A 9,162-nucleotide genomic window follows, 5' to 3' on the forward strand; every position below is an offset into this window, starting at 1 on the left:
CTCAGGACCCTGTGAAATAATGCCAAAAAGTATCAAAATATAACATGAACCTACTCGAGGCGTCAAATCTCACATAGCAATATCAAAATCATGAATTGCACCTCAAATCAAACTTTATGAACTTTTGAACTTTCAACTTCCAAAACTCGTGCCGGACCATATCAAATCAACTCGTAATGATCTCAAATTTTACACACAAGTTTCAAATAACCTAATGAACCTATTCCAACTCTCAAAAGCACAATCCAAATCCGATAACATCGAAGTCAACTCCCGGTCTAACTTATGAACATTCCAAACCTTTAAATTTGTAACTTTCGCCAAATAGTGCTAAAACCTTCTTGAAACATCCAAACGAAATTACGAGTATACGCCCAAGTCCAAAATCACCATCCGGACCTACCAGAATCATCAAAACTCCAATCCGAGGCCAAATACACAAAAGTCAAACTTGGTCAACTCTTCCAACTTAAAGCTTGTAATATGAGATTCATTCCTCCAAATTCATTCCGAGGCACCTGAAAACCAAAACCGACGATTCGCACAAGTCATAATACATCATATGAAGCTACTTAAAACTTCAAACAGTTGAACAGAATGCAAATGCTCAAAACGACCGGATGGATCATTACACATATGATTTGAAAAACTACTATCCACAAACCATAAATCACTTGGCATATGGTTATATCAATACAAACCATAAGAATCTTGTTTTCTTCTTCCTCATTCTCTGATGCAAAGTTCACTTTCTAATCTATTGGATATTAGGTTTGTATCGCGAGTCGCCCATGTGGACGGACCCGACCCGTTTTAGAATAGATTAAACGTAAAGAGGTTACTAATGAGGGTTTTTATAAATCCTAAAAAAACTACCGTGCGTTATTAAGAGATGTGAGAATGTGTAGTGGTGATTTTCATCGGTAATTCTTTCTCTATTCCTATTTTATATATCTCTCCTGTAGAAGAATTCTCCAACTAAGAATAACTTTCTCTATTTCTCCCAACAAAACACAAGTAACAAGAGAGTAAAGACTTTAGTTTGTGAAATAAACTTTGTTTCCTAGTGATTCAAAGTAGATTTGGGGTAATTATCTTGGTAGCAAGTACAACAATTTTCACTGCGTATAACAAGGTACACACAATATGTTGTTCTTGCTCCTTAATTAAGATTAACAATGGCATCAGAGCATCATTTAATTGCTTCCTAGTCTAGAACATGTTTATTGAATAACATTTTTTGAACATGTTTTATGTGTTCTGTGTTGTTTTTTGAATTAAGGGTGGAATTTTTCAGTTTGCTTCATGATATATCTGTTAACCGTCAGAATCTTGCTCTTTACTTGAAACATGACTGAAGCTTCATGATATATCTGTTAAAACATGAATGAAGCGTCAAAATTTGGATGGATTGTATATGTTATTCATTGTCTCCTTTTGTTGATAATGGAGGGTTTCAAAATCTTATGAGTCCTTTATATTTGGTTCCCAACAAATCTCTTCTCCATATTTTGTCAATTTTCTTTAGGGCCGTTTGTGATAAAATTTTGAATTGACTCTTGGTAAAATTGGAACATTAATTGAGAGTTATCATGTTCAAAAGTCATACTACTACTTTGTCTTAAGAAATGCAACAGTGGTCATACATTATAGAGATAAATAACTTTAGCCTAGATGGATATTTATTGTTTAATCCCAAATTGCAAGGACACAGAGGACAAATTTCTTCTTTTGATTAAATTGGACCCTTGTCAATTTTTGAAAGTGCACATAATGGGATATGTGCAGTGTTATGCATTGATTTATTGGATAGTCATACATTAGAAAATTGAATAGTTACAAAGTATAAACTATTAAGAAGAATTATATGCAGTTTTACTGTGCATGCTTTCTGTTTTTCTTACTCGGTCTCTAATAATATATAGAGGTTTGGTCTAATTTCAACTCACTGTTTCACAATGTTAAAAATTAGTTTAGTCCTAATCCCTCAATTGATATCTTTCTACAAGCATGTGTGATATATGTTGTTACATTGAATGCTTGTAGCCATACTTACTGTTTCCTTGGTCCTATTTCAAACATGGCTGAATAGGGACAAGTTCGAGTTACTCCAAGTGAGAGTTTTCGAAGTCGAGGAAAGGGACAATGTAGAAGGATACGTCGTTGCAAGACTTATTTCTGTAATGATTCAGACTCGGAGTTTGAAATCATCAGGAATGTCCTAAGAGCAAGGCAAAATGAGTTTAGGGATCGACGGGCTGAAAGAAGGAAAGGAGAAAAGAAATTTAGGGAGTTTAAGGAATTTAAAACGGGCCATGATGCTTCCATTCCTGAACATGTACACATTTTTCATTTAAAAAGAGTTTAGTTGTCTAATTACATATAGATTACTGATTGAGAAGCATTAGCTACTTTAGCGGACTCTCTTCGAGAGCATTGGGGTGAAGTTTTCACAGAGATTTATCATGATATTTAGCCTAGTGTACCTTTTAGCGTATATGTGCAAGAGTTAGTATTCAATTGGTATATGTATGTCCTAGCAAACATGTAAATAGTTATTGTGTGTTTTATTTTAATGAAATTTGATCGTATTGTTTGTCTCACTAGTTACATATATTATCTATATTTTATTTTGTAATAAATTAAGACTTGAAATGAAGTACACACTAAGAAGTGATTTTAATATTAATTAAAATATTTAAATATATATGAAGAATGAAAATGTAGTGACCTTTTGATTCTATACTAAATGTAGAATTAATATTATAGTTAATTTGCTTGAGTGCGTAATCACATGCATAAATTACATAAACTGACCGAAGAGTTAAACTTGTAATATTATCTCTAATAACAGACATGACATCGAAAAGTATCATTGCTGACTTGAACACGGGTCACAAACTAAATGGTAAAAATTACGATATCTGTAGTCGTAAGATGTGGTATGTGCTCAAAGAGCAAGATGCTCTTGAAAGTATTAACCATGTTATGAGTCACCCACAGGAGGGTAACACTGTCCAACATAGGAGGGATTTGGAAACTTACAATATTTGAAAAAAGAAAGATTTCACTGCACGTGAAATTATTGTAAGTTCAGTTGTTGATAATCTCATCTACGAATGTGAGCAATATCCTACTGCTCAAGTCATGTGGGCACATTTAAGAGAGGCATATGGCGGTACAACTATGACTCGCCTTAAACAGTGGACAATCAAGTTTGACACGTACAAAAAAATGTCATGATCATAGTGTCAAGAAACATCTAAGGGTGATGTCAAATATGATTGCTCAGCTCAAAAGTGTTGGCCATGTTCTTTTTGATAAGCAGCAGGTTCAAGTAGTGATTTAGTCTCTTCCCAATAATTGAGAACATCTGAATATTAACTTGACCCACAATGATAGCATCAAAACTTTTGCTAATGTTGCTCGTCATGTGGAGCTTGAAGACGAGCGACTTGGTACTACTAAAGCTATACCTAGTGCCTTTGTGGCAGAATCAAGTGATACAAAGAGTTCAAGCTTTAAGTGCAAGAGAAACTGAAAAAATAACAGAAAGGGTAAGGAGACCGGGGAAGGATCCTCCAAGAAAAGAAACAAGCCAATTTCAAGAGAAAAACGGTTCTACAAGAAGAAAGACAAGAGTAAGATGAAGTGCTACAATTGCCAAGTTCTATGGTATTTTGCTCGTGAGTGCATTGAGCCAAAAAAAAAAAGTAGCATTTCAAAACACATATCTAAGTGTTATATATGTTTCTAGCACTGTTTTACTAAGTGAACTTATCCTGTGTAGATTGTAGACTCAGGGGCCACCGACCATGTGAGCCGTGATAAAGACGCGTTTATATAGTTTCGTCGAGTTTCACCTGGATCAAGGCATGTATATGTGGGAAATAATGCAAAGCTTGAAGTTAAAGAGATAGGCACTTGCAGAATAGACATGTGTGGTGGCCGATATTTGATGTTTCATGATATCCTATATGTTCCAGAGATTCGACGAAACTTAGTCTCTGTATCTGTTCTTCTAGATTTAGATTTCAGTTTGAACTTTAGTATGTGTTCGTAAATCTCCAATTACTGAGAAGTGTTACTTAGATTGAACTTTAGTTTGAACTAGATTCAGAACACTCCAAAGGGTATGTGTTCATTGGTGAATTAGAGGATGGAAGTATTACTGGGATTGAATCATGAGATGTCACATTTCTAGAAAATGATTTTCCCAAAGAAGGGCGAGGTAAAAAATGGAGAGCCTTTTTATGAAATGTTGAACTCAGATAGTTAGCAAGTATCTTCTGACATAGTTGATAATCAAATTGATCAGGATCTTGTTCTTGATCCGAGTGGGAGTAGGAGTTCTCAATCCCAAAATCCTTCTAACGAATATGAATTTCAACTACGAAAGAGTACCAAAAAAATATACCCAAACATACTTATAAGATTGAAGATTATATTTTCTTGATATTTTCCACATAAATGGATGAGCTATAGTCTGAGGCTTTATCGAGCCCTGGAAAAGACGAGTGGATGAAAGCAATGAATAAAGAATTAGAGTCATGAAAACCAACAAAGTCTGGAATCTAGTTGACCTTCCGACTGGGTATAGATCTATTGAGAGCGAATGGGTTCTCAAAGTTAAACGCAAAGCGGATGGGCCAATAGAAAGATACAAGGCATGATTGGTGGCAAAAGGATTTAATCAAGAAGCTGAAATAGACTACGAGAAAACATTTTTACCAGTTGTGAAGTTTACCTCAATTCTCTTACTTTTGGCTATTGTTGCACGTTTGGATTTGGAATTACACCAAATGGACGTGAAGACAACTTTTCTCAATGGAGAGCTAAACGAAGAAATTTATATGGAACAACCTGTAGGCTTCATCGTTAATGGTCAAGAAAAGAAGGTCTGTAAATTGAAAAGATCTATTTATGGCCTGAAGCAATCTTTAAGGCAATGGTATTTGATATTTCACAAGTAGGTGACTTGTATGATTTCACTATGAACAATGAAAACCATTGCATTTATGTGAAGAAGTCCAATGGGATATTTGTAATTCTTTCTCTTTACGTAGATAATATTTTATTGGCCGAAAATAATTTGGAGTATTTGAATACTATCAAGTCATGGCTTTCAAAGTCATTGACATCAAAGATATGGGTGAGGCAAACTATATCCTTGGAGTTAAGATCCAAAGAGAACGTTCCAAAAAGTTATTGAGTCTATCTTAAAAAACATATATAAAGAAAATTTTGGAGCGTTTTCCTATGAATAGCTTCAAATCCATGGACACTCCTATAGCGAGAGGTGAAACTTTAGGTCTTGAAATGTGTCCCAAGACTAAAAATGAAAAGAAAGACATGTCTCGAGTTCCGTATTCAAGTGTTGTCGGGAGCTTGATGTATACAATTCAATCACTGCCGATGTAATATCCTTCCCCACAATATCCCATCTTTTCTTGAAGAAGCATGAGTTGAAACCATCACATCTTGGGGCTTTTTGATCATCAATACCCCTAGTAGCATTGAATAATTCATCTCTGCTTACAGGGGCAATGAATAGTAGTTGCTAATCCCTATTGAGTCTGTTACTCTCTTCCATTATATTTTGTTGTATTCTGGGCAAGTAGGGAGTAGAGGATTCCTGTAGCTTATGATAGAAGTTATTTATTTCAGTCTCAATCTCTACCTTAGTTTGAGTTATGTAGCCATTTAGAGTATTTAATCTTCTTATCTAGTTTTGTGCTACTATGTTCTTCATACTGGTAAAGAAGTAGGCATTGTTTGAGTCACCTAGATGTAGCCATTGAATTCTTGACTTATGTGTTAGGATGTTCTCTTGGACCAGTACCCATTTTTCAGGCTATCCCCTTAAGTTTTTTTCTTGATCAAACAGTGTTTGCTGGTGTGAAGGATCCTCCATCTGATGTTGTATTTCTTGCAGCAACTTCTTATATTGGTCTACTTTTTCATCTGTCTTGAAAAATTCTTTTGCGTTCAGCCTTTTCAATTGGACTTTGATGCTTTGGAACTTTAGCCAGATTCCTTGTGTCCCTGGTTAACCCCTTTATTCAGTCCATATTTTTTCCACAATTGGTAGGAACTCAGGATGCTGTGCTAGATGATGTCCTTTCGACTTTTTTCATCTCAATCATATTATTATCCATCATGAAACTATTGAAGTCAATCACCTCTGCTTGTTGGACAGGGTTTCCGCCAATCCTATCATCCATGACTCTTATAGAGTTAAAATCTCCCATAATTAGCCAAGGTCCTTATTGGTGTTGTTCAAGATTCCTTAAATTATCCCACGTTTCTCTTTTATCTGCTACTGTGTGTAATTCATATACCACTGTGAGGTGGAGCAGCATATTTGTAGCTTTTACTTTTACAATTCCATGAATCAGTTGGTTGTGAGTGCTGAGTGGCTTGAATTCAACATCTTTGGAGTTCCATAGTACCCATATTCTACCTCTTCCTGCATCTGAGTAGTTTGCATGCCAGTCCCAGCAATATGCTATTTTCATGATCACTTGCTTGGCATATTGAGCTTGTACTCTATGTTCTAGTATAGCTATAATTCCTACTTTATTCATCAAAATAAACTTCATTAACTCAGTCTGCTTATAGACTTTATTCGATCCTCTGACATTCCAAGTGATGAGTTTCATTGGGCTTGGTTTGGATCAGGGGCCTTTACCATCTTACCACCTCGACTACATTGGCCACTATCAAATTCAACTTCTGGTTGTATGCTACTGTCTTGCACACACAACGGACTGAAACTATTTGTAGCTTGGAGGCTATGTTCCTGCATACTTCTATGTTCCCCCTTACTAGCTGGTTTCCTCTTATTTCCTTCCAACCATCATTGTGTTTATGAGGGCCCCTTTGTTGTCCTTCAGTTGTTGCCATTTGCTTAGTTTCCCCTTAATTGACAGCTTTTTTATTGACCTTCATTGATGGTTCCTTTTGTACCTATGTAGTTTGTTACTTTATTGTTTTTGCTGGTGTTTTCTGCCTTAGAGGAGGCTCTTGACAACTGTGTCCTACTTGCAAGCAAGTGTTACTATACAATGGCTTCCAGTCATAGAGTATCTCCTGATCAAAAAATTTACCACTAAGATCCATGGCCTTAATGCTGCTAGGTAGGGGTTACGACATCCATTTCAATTAACATTTGTGCATAGAAAATTCTCTCAGTTGTGGTAGTACAGGCATCTGTATAAACTAGTTTCCCAGTATGCTGCCAATTCTACTTAGTGAGTCAATGCTACAACAGTTTAGGGGGAGATTAGGCATTTTTACCCATAATGGAATCACCCTAATCATCTCTTGATTGAAATTAAAGTCACCCCTCCATAATTTAGTGATTATTGGCCAATTATTCAGCATCAGTGGCCCGAGTAAAATACTTCATCCCTTTCCTCAATGCTATTAAATTTCACTAAGAAATATCCATCGTTGTAGCAGTATACCTTTGGTTGGGTGAGGTACCTCTAGTTGCTTGCTATGAATCGTTGCACTGCACCAATGGGTGGTGAATTGCCTAACACGTACAAGATTAAAGCATGCTTCCAGTGTGCAGTTTCCCTCTCCACTTCCTCTTGTTGCAGTTGAGAAACTTTTTTCCCTTCTACAATGATCGGGGCAATATAGTTCAATTCCCTTGCCCTAGCATCTAACTTGATCTCAGTAAATAGTTTTGCCCGCATTTTTGGCACTTCTGGAGCTTGAACTGGGTCTACTTACTTGGGTGCATCCACCACCAGTGTCATTGGATCCAAGTTCTGTCGTTCCCCCTTTGTGCCATCCACTTCCGTTCCTTTCTGCTTATTATCAAAACTGCTGGATCCAAAATTGATGTCGGCTTGTGGAGTTTCTACTGTGTTATTTGGAGCTCTCTCTGGCATTACCACAACTGCCTGCATCGGACCTTAAGTCTTAGGGCTAGGGGAGGTTTCGCGATTGGAATTGGGGATTTCATCGCCTGGATCCCCACATTTCCGACACCTAGTGCCTCTTTCAGGATTATCGCCGCATTCTACCACCGGCTTGTTCACTTAGGATGGTCGCCCTCTAGACATTTTCGGCAACCAGCGCACGTTAGTTCACCCTAGCATGCAACAACAACAAAAAAAAAAAAAATTGGGTCTGGGGAGAGTAGTGTGTACGCAAACCTTATACCTACCTTCAATAAGGCAAATAGGTTATTTTCGGAATACCCTCAACTTAGGAGTTCACCCTAGCATGCGCAGAGAGAAAATTCTAGATAGCACGTTAGTACACGACTGGATGCTATTATTATTATTATTATTATCTATTAATTATTATCATCATCTTTTGTGCAACTTCACTCAATCATTATATATCGTCACATTTATTTGATGTCATTTTAATGGATTTGGTGAAGTGGATTTGCTTAAAGTTATGGGGTTTGTTCTTGATTTGAATCCTTAAATTACATGATGATTTTAGATATTGAAGCTGTTTGAAGCTTAAAAATCCATCATATAACATTGGTTAAGAAATTGAACGGATTAGTTCGTTGAAAATAATAAAAGATTAGAGGAAATTTGAACTAAATAGCGACAGACCCATGAGCTGAATTGGGTCAAATGCGACCCCTGAATCTGGTTGTTGTTGTTGATTGAAAAGAGGGTTTTGGTGCCCGAACCAAAGCCCAATTGCAGACTGTAGAGCAGCAGAGGTCATTGATTATTAAATACAACTAACTATTACATTTATCTTTTCTTTGTCTTGATTATTTTCTAGACACGAAATTTACTGTTACACTTTAATCATGTAAAATGCTGCGCAGACAAGTCTAAACCAAACAAATTCAATGCAGAAACCAACTAATTAAGCTGCCTTAGGAAGCCTAACAATTGAGTCTAGACAATCAATACAACCTAGAGGGCCACATTTGTTAATATCAGAGCAATTATTTGAAAGTCGCTTCAAATATGAAACTTCGAGATGCATGCAAGGGCGAAGTATTACGTATGCGTTAAGAAATTTTGCTCGTATCTTGTATATATGTTAAGAAATTCATTAAATATATATAAAAAATAAACCGTGAACCCAATTGTTATTGTATATAAATTTGAGATCGTTCTAAGAACCCATAAACTTTAAATCCTGCATCTGTTTCTCGACGCATGAGGTGTT

This window comes from Nicotiana tabacum, chromosome 23 (assembly GCF_000715075.1).
Source record: "Nicotiana tabacum cultivar K326 chromosome 23, ASM71507v2, whole genome shotgun sequence".
In the NCBI taxonomy this organism is placed as follows: domain Eukaryota; kingdom Viridiplantae; phylum Streptophyta; class Magnoliopsida; order Solanales; family Solanaceae; genus Nicotiana; species Nicotiana tabacum.